Source organism: Tiliqua scincoides, chromosome 3 (genome assembly GCF_035046505.1).
Source record: "Tiliqua scincoides isolate rTilSci1 chromosome 3, rTilSci1.hap2, whole genome shotgun sequence".
Taxonomy (NCBI): Eukaryota; Metazoa; Chordata; class Lepidosauria; order Squamata; family Scincidae; genus Tiliqua; species Tiliqua scincoides.
Window position 1 is genome coordinate 140,223,505 of NC_089823.1, and position 17,206 is coordinate 140,240,710.

General features: G+C 44.6%; 1 pseudogene; it reads left to right on the plus strand.

Annotated features, from left to right (window-relative positions):
• Nucleotides 1-3,209: 3,209 nt before the first annotated feature.
• On the plus strand, nucleotides 3,210-3,326 carry LOC136647286 (5S ribosomal RNA; annotated as a pseudogene).
• The last annotated feature ends 13,880 nt before the right edge of the window (nucleotides 3,327-17,206 follow it).

Genomic DNA, 17,206 nt, shown 5'->3' on the forward strand with positions numbered 1-17,206 from the left:
TGTGTTGCTGGAATTATTGTACAAAGAATAAGGAAGTTCTAACATCCCCCCCCCCCAAAAAAAAAAAAACACATGGTTCCCAAACAGCAGTAAATATGCTTGAAAAAGGGTGAGCCTATTCCATAAATAAGGGACTAGGAAATATATTCACCAAAATCTCTATCTGACATCCAGAAATCACAATGAGCGAACATTTAGCATAGCCCTAATAAATATAGAATAGTGCCTCATTCCATGTCCTCAGTGAACTGATAAGAATCCATGGTTATATTTTCTTTTTTTCTTCTTTGCCCTCTGCCTTCTGGAGCCCAGTTTCCTCCTGACTGGCTGTCATGATCTACATACATTTGCCGGTAACATCACAATGATTAGCATTTCTAAAGTGCATCTGCTATTTTATCTTGAGGATGTCCTTAAAAAATCCTATAAAGTAAGCAGTATCCTTCCCTTATTGCTGCTGGGGAGTAAGTGGTTTAACAAAAGTCACTTGATGAGTTTGTGGCAGAGCAGAGGTGAGATTTAAACTTGGAAAGTCTTGATACATAGCTCAGGCCCCAATCCTATCCAAGTGGTGTGCTGGTTGGGCATGCACTCCCCCTTGCACCCGGTGCTCGTTGTGTTGCAAAAGCACACACAACAATTTAAAGTAAAGTAAATCCAGCCAGGGGGAGGGCAGATTGGACCTGGGAGGATCAGACTCTGGCATGCACTGCATCCTATCCCCTTCCCGACATGGATCAATGTGGACTTGTGCCAGCGATATCACTGGTGCAGGTCGAAGTTGTCCCGTTGCTGCTGCTTGGGCTTACTTTGGGACAAGGTGAAAAATGTCTTACCCTGAGAAGTCCTCCAGCAGTCAAAATTCCCCTGCAGGATGCAGCAGAGAACACACCAGTGCCGTTGCATCAGTGCTCCAACACCAGCGCATCAGTGTATCAACGGCAGTGTATCAATGGTTAGGATTGGGTTGCCTATCTCTTGGCCATTATGAGGATCCTATAAATGCAAGGAAATAAAGTCACAAAGATTGCCACAGATATTCAGTCTGGGCAATGCACTCAAGAGCGGCGAGGTCAAAGAAGAAGGAAAATAGTGCTGAGGTGAAACAGAAGGTTGTCAATGATGAACAAAGCGATTCCTGGAGAATGTTCCCCCCCCCCCCCCATGAGGTGATGGTGTAAATTCCTAGAGGCCCTGTTAAAATCTTCAGAAATATATTCTGTAGTGATTTGGAAATTGATGCAGGTTCCCAGAGACTCCAGGCCAATGGGGTTGACAACCCCAGTGACACTGCCGAGCCAGGGACTTCCACAGATTGCTCAACAATCAAACAACTTACTTTTGACAGGAATATCAAAAATAGAGAATATTTTGGTGAAACCTTAATACAAACTTAATTTCCCCAAACATGAAAATATCTGCCCAAAGCAAGCATTCCTCTCCTTGAAATTTTGTGATGTTTGGAAGGAGAGAGAATATGCTGTTCAAATTAATCCAAGGTGTAGTTTGCTATTTTATTAGCCTTATTCGAGGTGATGTTTCCCATAGAGAAAAAGGCACAGTTTATGAAAAATTACCTGCAAACCGTTTTGGAATCAGAGAATAGAAGATCAGGAAAGGAACTCCAATTGAGATCTTTTAATAAGAGATAGTGACAGATAATTGTTAAGAAAGAAGTCTCCAGGGAATGTGTGTGCTTATTTACTTATACCGTACCATATACAGTACTAATGTTTTCATTCTGCTGCAGTGACTGCCAGGGGGATGTTTGCTTCCTTGTCAGAACACATCTTGATTTATTGATAGCAAAAAATAAAATTTTATTACAAAACATAACAAAGAGCTGTAACTAAATTCCCCCGTGTTGATGCAGCGGCGTGGGCTTTGCTGCATCCCATGGGGGAATTTCAGCTGTTGGAGGTCTCCTTGGGGTAACGTGTCAACTTGGACCTGTGCCAACGATATTGCTGGTGCAAGTCCATGTTGATCCATGATGGTGGATCAGGCCTGGGAAGGGGGATAAGATACAGTGTGCACTGGTGCCACTGATCCTGCCCCCTTCCTGGGTCCAATCCAACCCCCAGCCATGTTGCTACCCCCCCGTCCTGTTACACCCCCGTCAATGCCCTCCTCTTGTCCCTGTGACGAACTTACCTGCTCCATCCCTTCGTGCGCATGAAGTGTCCATTCATGCGCTGGCATCCCTTCATGGAAAGATGCCCCTTCATGCACCAGCACTAGCAGCAAGGCTCTGGACTTCCCACTGGCGCTGCTAGGTGGTGTGCTGTTGCAAAGTGCTTTATGGCATTTTGGCCACAGCTTGTACTGGAGGGTGTTCACTCTGCTTGCTCTAGTAAGGGTCCAAAAAATAACTGGGCCCAAAAAACAACAAAAATAAAGATTTACTAAGCATTCGGTTTTCTGTTCAGCAAAGAACTGGCAACCCTAAGGTGAGACTTCGTAAGAAACTATGAAAAATCTCTTTTTGACAATGAGCACAGTCCTAAGTGGGGGGGGTCCTGGGGGGAGGGCAGAACTGGGGCATTCTGGGGTGGGGGAAGTGTGGGCGGTGGGTGGGCAGGGCCTGGGAGGAGGCGGCGCCAGGATCCAGCACTTGGGCAGGATCCTAACCCCCCTAAAGGGCAACCCTTAGCATCAGGCTGCTCAAATCTGCACCACCTCTTTAGGTGACATAGATCCAAGTAGCCCTACTGGGACTGCTGCCGCATTATCTGGGGTAAGGGGAATTAATTCCCCTTGCCCCAGGCTCAGCCACAGCCAGCCCCAACCCTGCACTGGATACAACACAGGCCTATAGGCCTGCCTGTTCCAGCTCAGATTAGGACTGAGCTGTGAATATTTTCCTTGGTGCAAGGACTTAAGGAGTAGGAAGGAATCAAGGAGTCTGGAGAAAATGTGCTCCAGAAGTTGTGCTATAGTTTAAAAATATCCAGCCAGATGGGATGTTGTGACTAATGTCATTTCTGAATCCATGATCAGAACATTTTGACAACAATTCCCAAATCTATCACGCTTTCAGCAAATATTCTTATGAACTGCATTTCTGTGAAAAAAAATTGAAACAATCTTGCACAGAATTGGGTTGTTCCGCTTAAGTGTGTCTAGCTTGGCATCTGCATTCTCATGATATGTCAAGGTTTAGGCTCCAAATCAACTCTGATATTTTGACACAAAACAGTTTGTTTTCATCCAGCAACTGTTACCCTGCACATGCCTGATCTCGTCTGATCTCGGAAGCTAAGCAGGTTCAGGCCTGGTTAGTACTTGGATGGGAGACCGCCTGGGAATACCGGGTGCTGTAGGCTTATACCATAGTCTTTCGAGACTGAAGGTTGCCAACCCAACCCTAAAGTTTGTATTCCCGTGGTATTTTGCACAGCAAACCATCTTCATTCTCTGATGTGAGTATGCACAAGCAGAGCTGACCCCAGGAGCGGTGGGGCCTGATGCAAAGTATTTGTGCAGGCCACCCACTCACCAAGCAGCCGTGGCAGGCCCAGCACAGTGCCGCACCTGACGATGTCACCACCAACTGCTTTCAGGAAGCCCATTTCAGGCCACATGGACCTGGGGTGGGCAGCGGGACTGAGAAAGCATTCCACTCTCTGCACTTCAACATGGATGATTCCATGCCAGGGCAGTGGTGGCGCGGGGCTCCTCCAGAGTACAGGCCCCAATTTGGCCAAATTGTCCTCAGGCTGGCCCTGCGCATGAGTCCAGGGCCAAAGCATGTGTACTTTCATAACGTGACCCTTTTGGACTGAACCATATTCATTCATGTCCAACAGCCCTCTCCCAAAGTAAGTAATGACACGGCTTTCAAACAACAAAAACTAATGATGTAGTGCAAAAACAAGTCTCCCCAATACCTGAAACCTTTACTTAAAACTGGGATGTTAATTAATTGATTTGAATAATTTCTGTCACACCTTTCTCCCAGTAAGGGCAAGCTAGGCGGTTTACAAAATTCAAAACATAAAAATAATAAAACATTAAAAGCAATTAAAACAATAAAAACAAGATAAAAACCCCAATGCACTGCAGAAATAAAAGAGTTACGTTTAATTAAAACACTAGTCCATCATGTCGGCGTTCAAGCAATATCCTGAACGAAAAGAATTTAAGGCCCCATCAAAAAGTCTCCAAGGAGGGAGCTATTCTTAATTTCAAGGGGAGGAATTGACACAATTAGGGCACCACCACCAAGAAGGCCCTGTTCCTTGTTGCCAACCCCCTCACCTCCATCAATGATGGAATGGTTAAAAGGGCTCTCCCTGATGACCTCAGATTATATAGAAATGTTGGATTATGTAGAGGGAGGTTTCCTTCAAATACTCTGATCCAGAGCTCTTAAGGACCTTAAAAGTCAAAACTAGCAACTTGAATTGTGCCTAGAAACAAACTGGCAGCCAGCAGAGCTGCCAAAGCAGCGGCTTGACTGAGTTGAACTGACAAGCCCTGTAACCACACAGGCCACCACACTTTGCACTAATTGCAGTTTCCAGACAGTCTTCAAAGGCAGCCCCATGGACAGCACATTACAGTAATCTAATCTAGATGTTACTAGGACAGTGTTTCCCAAACTGTGGGTTGGAACCCACCTGTGGGTTGTCAACCAGATTGTTGGTGGGCAGTGAAACCGACAAGCTGTAAGCTGCCAAAGAAAACACATTGAGCCCCATGGAAAGTGAAACTGAACCACATTGCATGTTTACCCATGAAAAGCTCCTCAGCCCATTCTGAAGGGCAGGCCGAGTGGACTGCAACACCACCAGAATGGTCCCGATCCGATGAACATAGGCCCCAAAAACCTCTGGAGAAGAAAGTCCTCCCTTCTCTAACCTGACAAGAAATATCGCGTGTATTGAGCCCTATGGAAAGCAAAACTGAGCCACACTTGTGCACTTACTTATAAGTAAGCTACTGTACCTTGGCTACTATTGAAGACCAAGCAAAGGGAAATGCAAGGCCACCAGAAATGTCCTGATCTGATGCACGTGGTGCTCAACAAACCCCTATGCTGAGGACCTGCTTCTTTAGAGGAAGTACAACCCCATTCAGAGCGTAGTGACAGTCCAATACCCTCATTGTGGACTTTCAACCAGGAGAACCTCAGAATTTAATTTCACAACCTCCCCCTTGGAATCAGGTGGAAAGAAGAGAAAGAGCTGGGTGCCATCAGCATATTGATGACTTTCTCCCTCAAAACTCCTGATGGCCTCTTCCAGCAGATTCATATAGATGTTCAACAGCATTTTATAGTTTTGAACTGTTGCTACTCAACCAGAACCTGACAGTACAACTTGGCTGCCCAAGTAGAAATTCGCTGCTCAAGACTAGTGCCGGTACCAGAGTTGGAGGTTCTCAGCCTCTCAGTGACCAACCTGGATTCACCTTCTGGTGCTTGAGTTCCTGCGCACACATCATTCCCTGAATAGAATAATTGGATCACTCCACTCCCTTTCCCCTAACCAACCCAAGAAATCAGAAGATGTCCCTTCCTCACTACTCTGGCAGCACTGAAGGAAGGATGCCCAAGCAGCCTCCTCTCCCAGCCTCCTTGTCTGAGAATGGGCTTCTCCAGAAGTCTCAGCATCATCACAGGGGCCTCTGAAGAATCCGACTGTGCATAGAAAAGGCAGAACAAGGCAGCTACATTCCAAGTTGCTTAGGTGAATGACTCACAGCAACATTGCCTGCATTGGGGGGGGGGGCCTTCAGGCATTGGCTAGTTTGGTCCTCAGGGATTGTTGGTCAATGTTCAACCTAGCCAATGTCTGATGGTGGCCCTGCTCCAGACTGAGAAACATAGCTGTAAGAATTCCTCTAGGAAAATTCATATCTCCCTAACGGAGATGTATGGTGCCTACAAAGAGTTGGGTGAAGCCCCTCTGCTTTCTCCAGGGTTCAAGGACGTTGCCATTATGCTCTTTATATGTGCTAAAGGAGCTGTGCCACTGTGTTCCGAGGTGCCTGGCGCAAGGTAGGTCACTCCACTCCCAGAGAATGTCATGACAGTGTCTCCAGTTGGATTGCAATGGGTTTATTGTACATACAGGAACATCCAGCAGTTACCGACTTTTTTGAATACTAAATCCCCCAGAGGTATCCATTTCCCCCACAAATAAATTGCTGCATTCACCTCAGGAACATTATGCCATTGCCAGTTGGCGGGAGGTGCCTGCGTCTCCACCAATGGGAGAGATTGGGTGTAATCTATTTTTTTTTCCCCCTGCCAATGCCAAATTAAGATCCGGGTTAGGTTTGAAAATGTACCTAAGAAGATTGCCTAAGAACCAAAATGTAATCTATTTCATCTTTACATAATAAAACTTCTCGTGTTCCAAGCACTTCACCTGTCAGACCCGGCTCCTGTGCAACTGAAGGCAGAATGAGGCAAAGGCCGCTTGCAATGGGTAGGGACAGATGGTCTCCTAATTGTTCAGGACAGTGAGCAAGCTGGAGCCAGAAAGGTCACCTACTCCCTGAACTGTGCCGACTTGTTAGTGCAAGGAGGCTCTTAGGTTGGTCTATGTTGTTGATGGACAAACTTGTTATTTCTAAGAACCTAATAACAGCCCCACTGGATCAGGCCATAGGCCCATCTAGTCCAGCTTCCTGTATCTCACAGCGGCCCACCAAATGACCCAGGGAGCACACCAGATAACAAGAGACCTGCATGCTGGTGCCCTCCCTTGCATCTGACGTAGCCCATTTTTAAAATCATTTAAAGCATGAAAAGGAATACATGTTGGCATCCTTCAGTCTTGGAAGACTATGGTATTGTGCTCTGAATGGTGGTTTTGGAACAGAGTGACCTCTCCAGTGCACAAAGCCTGGGTAAAGTTGATATGGAGGATAGACTGTTACCCATGCAGCAAATCCCCCCTCTCCATGTTGCTGAAATGGTCCAATGGAAAGGCAGAGGCCAATACAGTTGGTTCCAGCGGCGTCGAAGGAGTTGCCAGAACGTGACTGTGTTCAGCCATGAACTGCCTCAGGGACTCCGGCTCCAGATTTTGCCTCGAGGTTGACTCCTGAAGCCTCTTCCATAACTGGATGTAGCCACAAGGCAGTGGAGGTTTGGGATCAGAGTTTTCCTTCTCTCATATGAGCTACCTCCCCAGGCTGACGAGTCCCATCTACCCGGTGGCTGTTTAGTCACCTCTTATGACAAGTACAGCCAAACTGAGGGCCTATTCTTATCCCCAGCCCCCAGGGGATAAAAACAAACAGGGCTCATCCAGGAAACACAAAGCAAACCTTCTGAAATTTGGGCAAGTAAATTCAATTACTTTTGAAAGCAGTTTTCACTATGAACAGTCATGTGCGGTTGAGTAAAGCATATCAAGAATCTCATCAGATGCCTGCTAGGCCACAGGTAAAGCTCTTTAGTTCCTGGCTTCTGCCTTCAAAATAGTTTTCAGGTACAAAGTATGGGTTGCAGGAAATGAGAGCCAACAGGTGATCTCCATTTACAGTTTCTGCAGAAGGTAATGTGAATTTGTTGTAAACAGCAGCCCACCAAGCCCCATATGGATCAATTCAACCATGCTGAAGCTGTAAACAACCCAAAACAGACTGATTTAATACAACAAGTTCATCTACACACAGTGTACAACAAGGCCATCTGACTGAGTGACTCATATGTATTTTCTGTAGGATGGCTGTTCTCCTGCATGTTGCTACCTACAAGGACTGAAAATGCAATTAGGTCGAACACAAGAAGCTAAGTAGAGAAACAAACGAAGACAAGATTATACTGAAGAGGGGAACTGGAGAAGCACTTTGGCAAGCTTGGCACATAACACGCACACACATACCAGTCTATACCTCCTATCAGAAGCAGACATTTTCCTGCATAAGGAATACACGTGTACACTTTTATGTGGTGCTGGGTGCCTGCCAAGACAACAGAATCCAGGCCAGTAGCATTATCCAGAAACAGGTCTGATGACAAGAGGCCTTGGATCCACAAACCAAGAGAAAGACCCCACTTTGTTGTCCTGCAGTCACACACATTCACACACCCTGCCCCCAAGGCTAGCTTGGCTAGAACCTTGCCTGCTCCTTGGAAAATTCCATGGATGACTGTACCTAGCTTGTACAACACATTTGACTCGGAACAAACGAGTTTCTAGCAAAACAAGAGTCCTCAACCAGAGCTGCCCTCACTTACTCCATGACTGAACTCAGTCAAGGAGCTAAACTAATGGAGCAACTAAGGTCTGAGGAGGAGACCCATTGTGGGTCAGGAGATTTACAGCCCAATCCTGTCCACACTTAACTGGGAGTAAGCCCCATTGACACTAATGGGACTTACTTCTGAATAGACATGCATAGGGTTGGGCTGTCACACAGCGATTTAAATCCCCATTCCCTGCTGAAACCTTCCGATCTGCCCATACAGTGTGCCTGTTTTTCGTGCGGTTGCAACAGTGAGGGGGGTTGGGATCTAAGTGATATATCAAGTGACATTAAATACTTGTACATCAATATTGTTGACTTCTTTTTCTTCATAGATTCAAGATTCTAGGAGGTAGCTGAGAAGCTGATGGTGCAGCTGGTCCAAACTAAGAAAGGTTTTAATTGTAGATATTGCCATTTGGCCGATACTGGTAAATCATAGTTACTCTTCAACCAGTCTTGTTTATGACTTCACAGTCCCACCATACACAACCAAAAGTGCATCTATTTGTCTGACACTTACATCATAGGTCCATAAGATTTCCATGCATTTCCTGTAGCTTTCACTGATGTATAATACCACTACGAACATATTTCTTTAAACAAAATTCCCAGAGCCAACTTAAAAGGAGATGTAAAGGTAATTCAACATTACAAGAAGGATAATCCTTACTGTGTAGCCATTGTTCTGAAATGGAGAAATCCATTAAACTGTCAAAACAGTGTTGGGAAAAGAGGTAAACAATGAGCCCATGAAACCATGTAATTCTACAATAGTTTTCTTATTCCTTCTCTTCTGTCACTCATTGCCTCCTCACATGCCCAGACCATTTGTTATTCTTCATCATTTCACTTCTATAATATTCGCCTAATTCCGCAACTAGATCATGAAGGAATGTTTGCACCTAGACATCAATGCCCCCCATAGCTTTGTCCACGTGGATTTATTTGCAGACCTAATGCTTTTATCTGTGAGCTCTTCAGCTTGCCAAAAAATACTTGTAAACTATAATATTACTACAACAGGTCATTGTTGATCAGAGTTTATAAGACACAAGAACAAAGAATACTTTGTGGGCTAACATGAAATAAGCTTTAAGCCATTTCCCAGATTACTTGCAGGTTTAATAGTTATGTGAACCCATAATGGCCGTGGCTGTTGTACCATTTGTCCCTGTTAGAAGTTGGCTCCATTCAAAGTCCTGCTTAATTTTTTTTCTTGATGAAAAGTTGAATGATTCAGTCATGCAAAAAAAGTACACACAAGTTACTAGAGCACAGTTTTCATCTGCCTGTCTGTTCGTGCCATTATTACATGTTAGGAATCTGTGTATTTACAGCCTCCAAAGAAGATAAAAAGAACTAAAGCTTTTCCAGGTGACTACTGACTTTGGACTGACAATCAGCCTGAAGAAAACACAGGTCATGGTTCAGGATGTGGACTCACATCCCTGCATTGCAATCTCTGCACATGAGCTGGAGGTTGTCCATGACTTTGTGTACCTTGGCTCAACGATCTCCAACACTCTTTCTCTCGATACCGAGCTAAACAAACGCATCGGTAAAGCAGCTACCACATTTTCCAGACTCACAAAGAGAGTCTGGTCCAACAGGAAGCTGACAGAACATACCAAGATTCAGGCCTACAGAGCTTGTGTCTTGAGTACACTTCTGTACTGCAGCGAGTCATGGACTCTTCACTCACAACAGGAGAAGAAGCTGAATGCTTTCCACATGTGCTGCCTCCGACACATCCTCGGTATCACCTGGCAGGACAAAGTTCCAAACAACACAGTCCTGGAATGAGCTGGACTCCCCAGCGTGTATACACTGCTGAAACAGAGACGCCTGCGTTGGCTCGGTCATGTTGTGAGAATGGGCAATGGCCGGATCCCAAAGGATCTCCTCTATGGAGAACTTGTGCAGGGAAAGCGCCCTACGGGTAGACCACAGCTGCGCTACAAGGATATCTGCAAGAGGGATCTGAAGGCCTTAGGAGTGGACCTCAACAGGTGGGAAACCTTGGCCTCTGAGCATTCTGCTTGGAGGCAGGCTGTGCAGCATGGCCTTTCCCAGTTTGAAAAGACATTTTGCCAACAGACTGTGGCAAAGAGGCAAAGAAGGAAGGCCCATAGCCAGGGAGACAGACCAGGGACAGACTGTACTTGCTCCCGGTGTGGAAGGGATTGTCACTCCCGAACTGGCCTTTTCAGCCACACTAGACGCTGTTCCAGAACCACCATTCAGAGCGCGATACCATAGTCTTTCGAGACTGAAGGTTGCCAACAAAAACAGTTTCCCTACTTGGCCGTCTGGAAGAAATGCTTATTCACCATGGGCAACTATGTAAATGGCTATTCACAGGTATTGCCTAGATTTATCTATACCCCCAGACAGAAATAGCATGGAAATATAAGAACATAAGAACAGCCCCACTGGATCAGGCCACAGGCCCATCTAGTCCAGCTTCCTGTATCTCACAGCGGCCCACCAAATGCCCCAGGGAGCACACCAGATAACAAGGGACCTCATCCTGGTGCCCTCCTTTGCATCTGACATTCTGACATAACCCATTTCTAAAATCAGGAGGTTGCGCATACACATCATGACGTACCCCATAATAGATTTTTCCTCCAGAAACTTGTCCAATCCCCTTTTAAAGGCATCAGGCTAGACGCCATCACCACATCCTGTGGCAAGGAGTTCCACAGACCGACCACACGCTGAGTAAAGAAATATTTTCTCTTGTCTGTTCTAACTCTCCCAACACTCAATTTTAGTGGATGTCCCCTGGTTCTGGTGTTATGTGAGAGTGTAAAGAGCATCTCCCTATCCACTCTGTCCATCCCCTGCATAATTTTGTATGCCTCAATCATGTCGCCCCTCAGGCGTCTCTTTTCTAGGCTGAAGAGGCCCAAACGCCGTAGCCTTTCCTCATAAGGAAGGTGCCCCAGCCCCGTAATCATCTTAGTCGCTCTCTTTTGCACCTTTTCCATTTCCACTATGTCTTTTTTGAGATGCGGCGACCAGAACTGGACACAATAATCCAGGTGTGGCCTTACCATCAATTTGTACAATGGCATTATAATAATAGCCGTTTTGTTCTCAATACTCTTCCTAATGATCCCAAGCATAGAATTGGCCTTCTTCACTGCCGCCGCACACTGGGTCGACACTTTCATCGACCTGTCCACCACCACCCCAAGCTCTCTCTCCTGATCTGTCACAGACAGCTCAGAACCCATCACCACCCCAAGATCGCTCTCCTGATCTGTCACAGACAGCTCAGAACCCATCAGCCTATATCTAAAGTTTTGATTTTTTGCCCCAATGTGCATGACTTTACACTTACTGACATTGAAGCACATCTGCCATTTTGCTGTCCATTCTGCCAGTCTGGAGAGATCCTTCTGGAGCTCCTCACAATCACTTCTGGTCTTCACCACTCAGAAAAGTTTGGTGTCGTCCGCAAACTTTGCCACTTCACTGCTCAACCCTGTCACCAGGTCATTTATGAAGAGGTTGAAAAGCACCGGTCCCAGGACAGATCCTTGGGGCACACCGCTTTTCACTTCTCTCCATTGTGAAAATTGCCCATTGACACCCACTCTCTGTTTCCTGGCCTTCAACCAGTTCTCAATCCATGAGAGGACCTGTCTTCTAATTCCCTGACTGTGGAGTTTTTTCAGTAGCCTTTGGTGAGGGACCGTGTCGAACGCCTTCTGAAAGTCCAGATATATAAAGTCCACGGGTTCTCCCACATCCACATGCCTATTGACCTTTTCAAAGAATTCTATAAGGTTCGTGAGGCAAGACTTACCCTTACAAAGTCATGCTGATTCTCCCTCAGCAAGGCCTGTTCATCTATGTGTTTTGAGATCCTATCTTTGATGAGGCATTCCACCATCTTACCTGGTATAGATGTTAGGCTGACCGGCCTATAGTTTCCCGGGTCCCCCCTCTTTCCCTTTTTAAAGATAGGCGTGACATTTGCTATCCTCCAATCCTCTGGCACTGTGGCTGTTTTGAGGGACAAGTTGCATATCTTTGTCAAGAGATCAGCAACTTCATTCTTCAATTCCTTAAGAACTCTTGGGTGTATGCCATCAGGGCCGGGTGACTTATTGATCTTTAATTTATCAATGAGGTCTGAAACATCTTCTCTTTTAACCTCTATCTAACTTAACTCCTCAGGAGGGGCCGTTCGGGCAGCGGTATCTGCCCGAGGTCTTCTGCCGTGAAGACAGATGCAAAGAACTCATTTAATTTCTCTGCCATCTCTAAGTCTCCTTTTATCTCTCCTTTCCCTCCCTCACCATCCAGAGGGCCAACCGCTTCTCTGGCGGGTTTCCTGCTTCTAACATATTTGAAGAAGCTTTTATTATTCCCCTTAATGTTGCTGGCCATGCGTTCCTCATAGTCTCGCTTGGCCTCCCATATCTCCTTCTTACATTTCTTTTGCCACAGTTTATGTTCCTTTTTATTCTCCTCATTAGGGCAAGACTTCCATTTATGGAAGGAAGCTTCCTTCACAGCCTCTCTAACTTGGCTCATTAGCCATGCGGGTACCCTCCTGGATTTAGTGGAACCCTTCTTTCTTTGCGGTATACACCGCTGCTGGGCCTCTATTACTGTTGTTTTAAGCAGCCTCCATGCACTCTGGAGAGTTTGGACTCTTTTTACCCTCCCTTTCAACCTCCTTCTAACCAGCCTCCTCATTTGAGGGAAGTCCGCTCGTCGGAAGTCAAGGGTTTTTGTTAGAGATTTGCCTGGTATTCTTCCCCCAACGTGCATGTCAAAACGGATCGCAGAATGATCACTGCAATGTTCCAGGTCTATTTTGCCTACTTAAGTGTTCCCAGCACATTCTCCTGTTTTACCATCTCAAGCAGGAATCTGGTTTGTTTGAAACAACCATCATTTATTGTTAACCTTTGCAAGATGGTAACCCGTTCTGGCAGGATGCTGACCTGAGGTGTGCTAAGCAAGGCCTGGTAGTCACTGGTTATCAGTGGGAATCATATGGCATCAGAAGCAGGTAATGAATATAGGCAACACACTCAGGATCTGAGAGAGAAAGCTCAGATAGAAGTGAATCCAACAGAGCCCTTATTTCCAAAAACAGCACCTGATGTCTTTCAGGCCACCAGCCATCCAATGGGTGGACTGATTCAGACACCTTTCCCAGAGGGCCTGTGCTTCCTCTCCTAGATTTGGATCTTTCCCCTCATAGAGATCTCAGGAAGTTCCCCTGCATTCCAAGCCCAGAAGACATAGCCTATGAGACTTCCAGAAACCGGGTTCAATGACCCTTGCTTGGATCACCATCACTGTCAGAGCGTCTTGGCTTACAACAGATAGTATGGGATGCCATGCTAATTTGCAGGTCCAAATTTCCATGCCAGCTTCTAGAAGATCACAATGCAGATATTGAGAAAACTAATTTCATTAACATTTAGGAGCTGCTTTAGAATATAGGATTTTGTAGAAAATTGATTTAGTTTTCCAGATGCTTTTAGCTATGACACAATGGAATGTCTGCCCTTCCCCATTACTTTCCAATAAATGGAAGGGGAAAAAAACTAGAATTTTTTTTCCCAATTGATTTGCCTCAAAATTACCAAGGGAAAGTAAATTGAATAATTTAGAGTAGCAGGATAACAATTTCAAAACATTCATGCATCTATCAATTTTTGTGCACTGCTAATGACTTATCTAGGAGAGTAACCAAGGTGAGTCAGATGTTCTGTATTACAGTTAATGTTTAAATGGATTGTTCCGGAAATCTCATCTACTCTGTTGAAAAGTTTTCTCATTTTAGGGGATGGGGACTTTTGGCGAAATCCCTGACAATGAGAGTCAGGAAAATCTTGAAAAACGGTGTTTTGTACGGGAGTCTAAAAGAATAAGCTAAACACCTCATTTACTTAATATTGTGCAATTGTAAGATTTTAGAAGCTCATTTTTAAAGTGACTCTCTATTCACGATCCCTGTATCTCAGAAGTGTTGAAAGGATTACTTATTAGTGTTTATAAAATATTTAGAATTCCTTAAGCACTCTGAAGAGTACATTGCACAACATCTGTGAAACTCAGAGTTGGTTAATCAGTTCTGACTACCGGCTATATCTTGCAAAAATGTGGATTTAAGGGAATCAACTTGTAAACCCATTAAGGCCATTTGCTTTTGATACATGTTGTTGGATTCTCACAGAAGTCTCTGACTTCTTAGATCCTCTTTGAGCAAGGTTGGTGTAGTGATTGTGGCTCTGGCACCCCTCATCATTCCACCGCCATTCAAAACAAGCACTTTAGTCCATCTAGTGACTGAACTAGCCCTGGAAAAGAGTACTGTACACATATAGATGCCTTAAGGACTACCTTGGCCATGTCAACCCACCCATGCATTAAGATCTCTGGAGGAGAATCCACTCTGTGTTCTGTCATTGAGCAAGGCTGACCTGGCATTCACACAAGACAGAACCTTCTTCAAGATATCCTCCTGGTTGTAAAACTCCCTGCTTTAGGAATTTCAAGAAGCCCCCTCCCCTTTTAAAAGGCACTCAAACACCACCTGCCACGTCTTTTTCTTGTGAGCGACTGCTGAAGTATTTTAATTTTTTGTCTGTTTTCATTACTATTTTTAATTTGATCATATTGTAAATTCTTTTTAAAAAATGTTTTTGGCTATTGTTAGCTGCCTTGGAACTAAGTGTGAAAGAGTGCAATCCTATGCATGTCTACTCAGAAGTAAGTTCCATTGTGTTCAGTTGGGCTCAATCCCAGGAAAATGTGTATAGGACTGCAGCCAAAGATGGGTAAAGACCTGAATGGCTGATGTATCAAAATATTTGAGATTGGCCCATACATGCATATCAATCACTTCTATCTAATTCCACATGGGGTGTTAGGGAGGAGTGGGCTGTCTTAGATTGCTTCCAGTAGTCATACAGAGATTAACGCTGACTCCTGGAGACTCCAAGACAATGCCGAAAGGTTGTAAACCCTGTGTGAGATCTGTGATAAACCATTCACATGTGCAAGTCATCCTGTGGAGTTTCAGTAATCAAGTATAGAAGATGCACATGTGAACCAAACCAATGATTTCATTTTACTGGGCAGTGCCTTGTTTTCAATTGAATGTGTTCAGTTTTGAGTAGTCGAGGGCTGAGAAATCCAGGGGTTCAGTTTGTTCCTTTCCCACCATCTCCCTACCATCATTTCTTCTCTTTCGGTCCCGGTGGCATCATTAACCAGATTTCGGAAGATCTGAAGCTTTTCACCACATAGGTTTCCTCTCTGTTGGCTGCTTGTACAGTTTGTGTGTGCGATGTCCACCCTTCCTAAATATTTGAGAATGGCAAAAGTGTTATCCGCTCTCCTGTTCTCTGAAAGTCCAAATCAATGTTCCTTGTATTTTATAAGCAAGGCAAAAATCCCTTTCTGTGTACTTGGCTTTTCTTATCAGCCATTCAAGATTAAAAGAGGCCCTCAGTTTGAAAAGTTGTAAATTCCCCATAAATTTAATGTGAGGTCATATGACTAAGAAACTAGAGCCTATGTTACTTAATTCATAGGCTATAAAAGGAGGGCTGACTACCTAGCAGATAATTCCTGTTCAAGTCTTTACAGAGTACCAGAAACTGCAAAGTAAGTGACTGGGTTATTTCTTTACCCATTTAATGATGAATCCCATGGAAAATATATAAATGATCTGCCCCTTGAAACACAAGTGGGATATTGGAGGCTGCTGCCAGCTTCTTAGAAAAACTGGTCAGATTGCATGGCGTTCAATGGATTTGATTAATTTCACCCAAACCTGGTGTTTCTTACTTAATTTGGGCTTCATTCTTAAGTTGTTTCCTGATTATTAAGTGTATTCTGTGTTGTTGTAGCTGATGTCCATATCTCTCTGTTCTTATCTAACAATTGCCTCCAGCTTTAAAGGCTAGTTGATTTGCTATCCCAACTCAGTGTAATTTGTTAGTGTCTTGATTAAACAGAGCACACTGCTTTAAATGCAGTTGCTATATTGTCCTTCTGAATGTATTGTTAGGATGACCTGCCGCACAAGAGGATCTTGTAGCACTAAGAAGAGTAGCAAAGATGGGAATTTGTTCAAGGGCAGTTGAGACAATGAGAAAAGCTGTACTGGCAGAATTCCTCCTCCTACACAGCTGGGAACCCCATCTTCCACTGCAGCTAGTCATCCTATGTCACTTTTCCCTTTATTATCTTTTACAACTGTACTTTTGGTTTAGCATTGGGGATCCTTTGGGAATCAGCCAATGACGTTTATTTATTGCATCGTATGTTAAAATATTGATCATTATACTAAAGGAGGAGACATTGTAACTAAGCAGTCCATTCTTTCTGGGGAATTGTTCCTGTGTGGAATGGTCTCCGATTGATTAGAACGTTTAAAAAGAAATACTACATGCTTTGTGGGCATCTTTTTGACGGAGTTGTTTTATGCTGATGACGTTCTATCGGTAAACCCAAAAAAATGTGCTAGGGAGCTACAGATTTCCAATCAGCCAGCTATAACTGGACACAGCTCTCCAGTGTGTATGTCTGCTACATATTTAGAGATCGGTGGTAGGGTGACAAAAACCCCTTCTTCCCTTGGTGGAATCCAGTAAGGCACATGGAACACTTGGAATATGCAATATAAATACTATTAGTAGGGCCTAATTCTATCCAACGTTTCAGTGCAAATGCAGCCGCAATAGAACCCTGAGGTAAAGGGAAAACATTCCCTTTTCTTGAGGAGGCCTCTACGACTGCCCCCCCCCCCCCACTGCAGGTTTGCAGTGCATGCTCCATTGGTACAGCTGCATCAGTGCTGGAAAGTTGGACAGGATTGGTTCCTTAATTGTTGTGCACATTGGTACCCAAATTTTTGAAACAGAGGAAAAATAATTAAAAACCTGGTAAAAAATGGTGCATGACGGCTTGCTTTAATGCAGCGATTTTCAACCTTTTTCATCTCATGGCA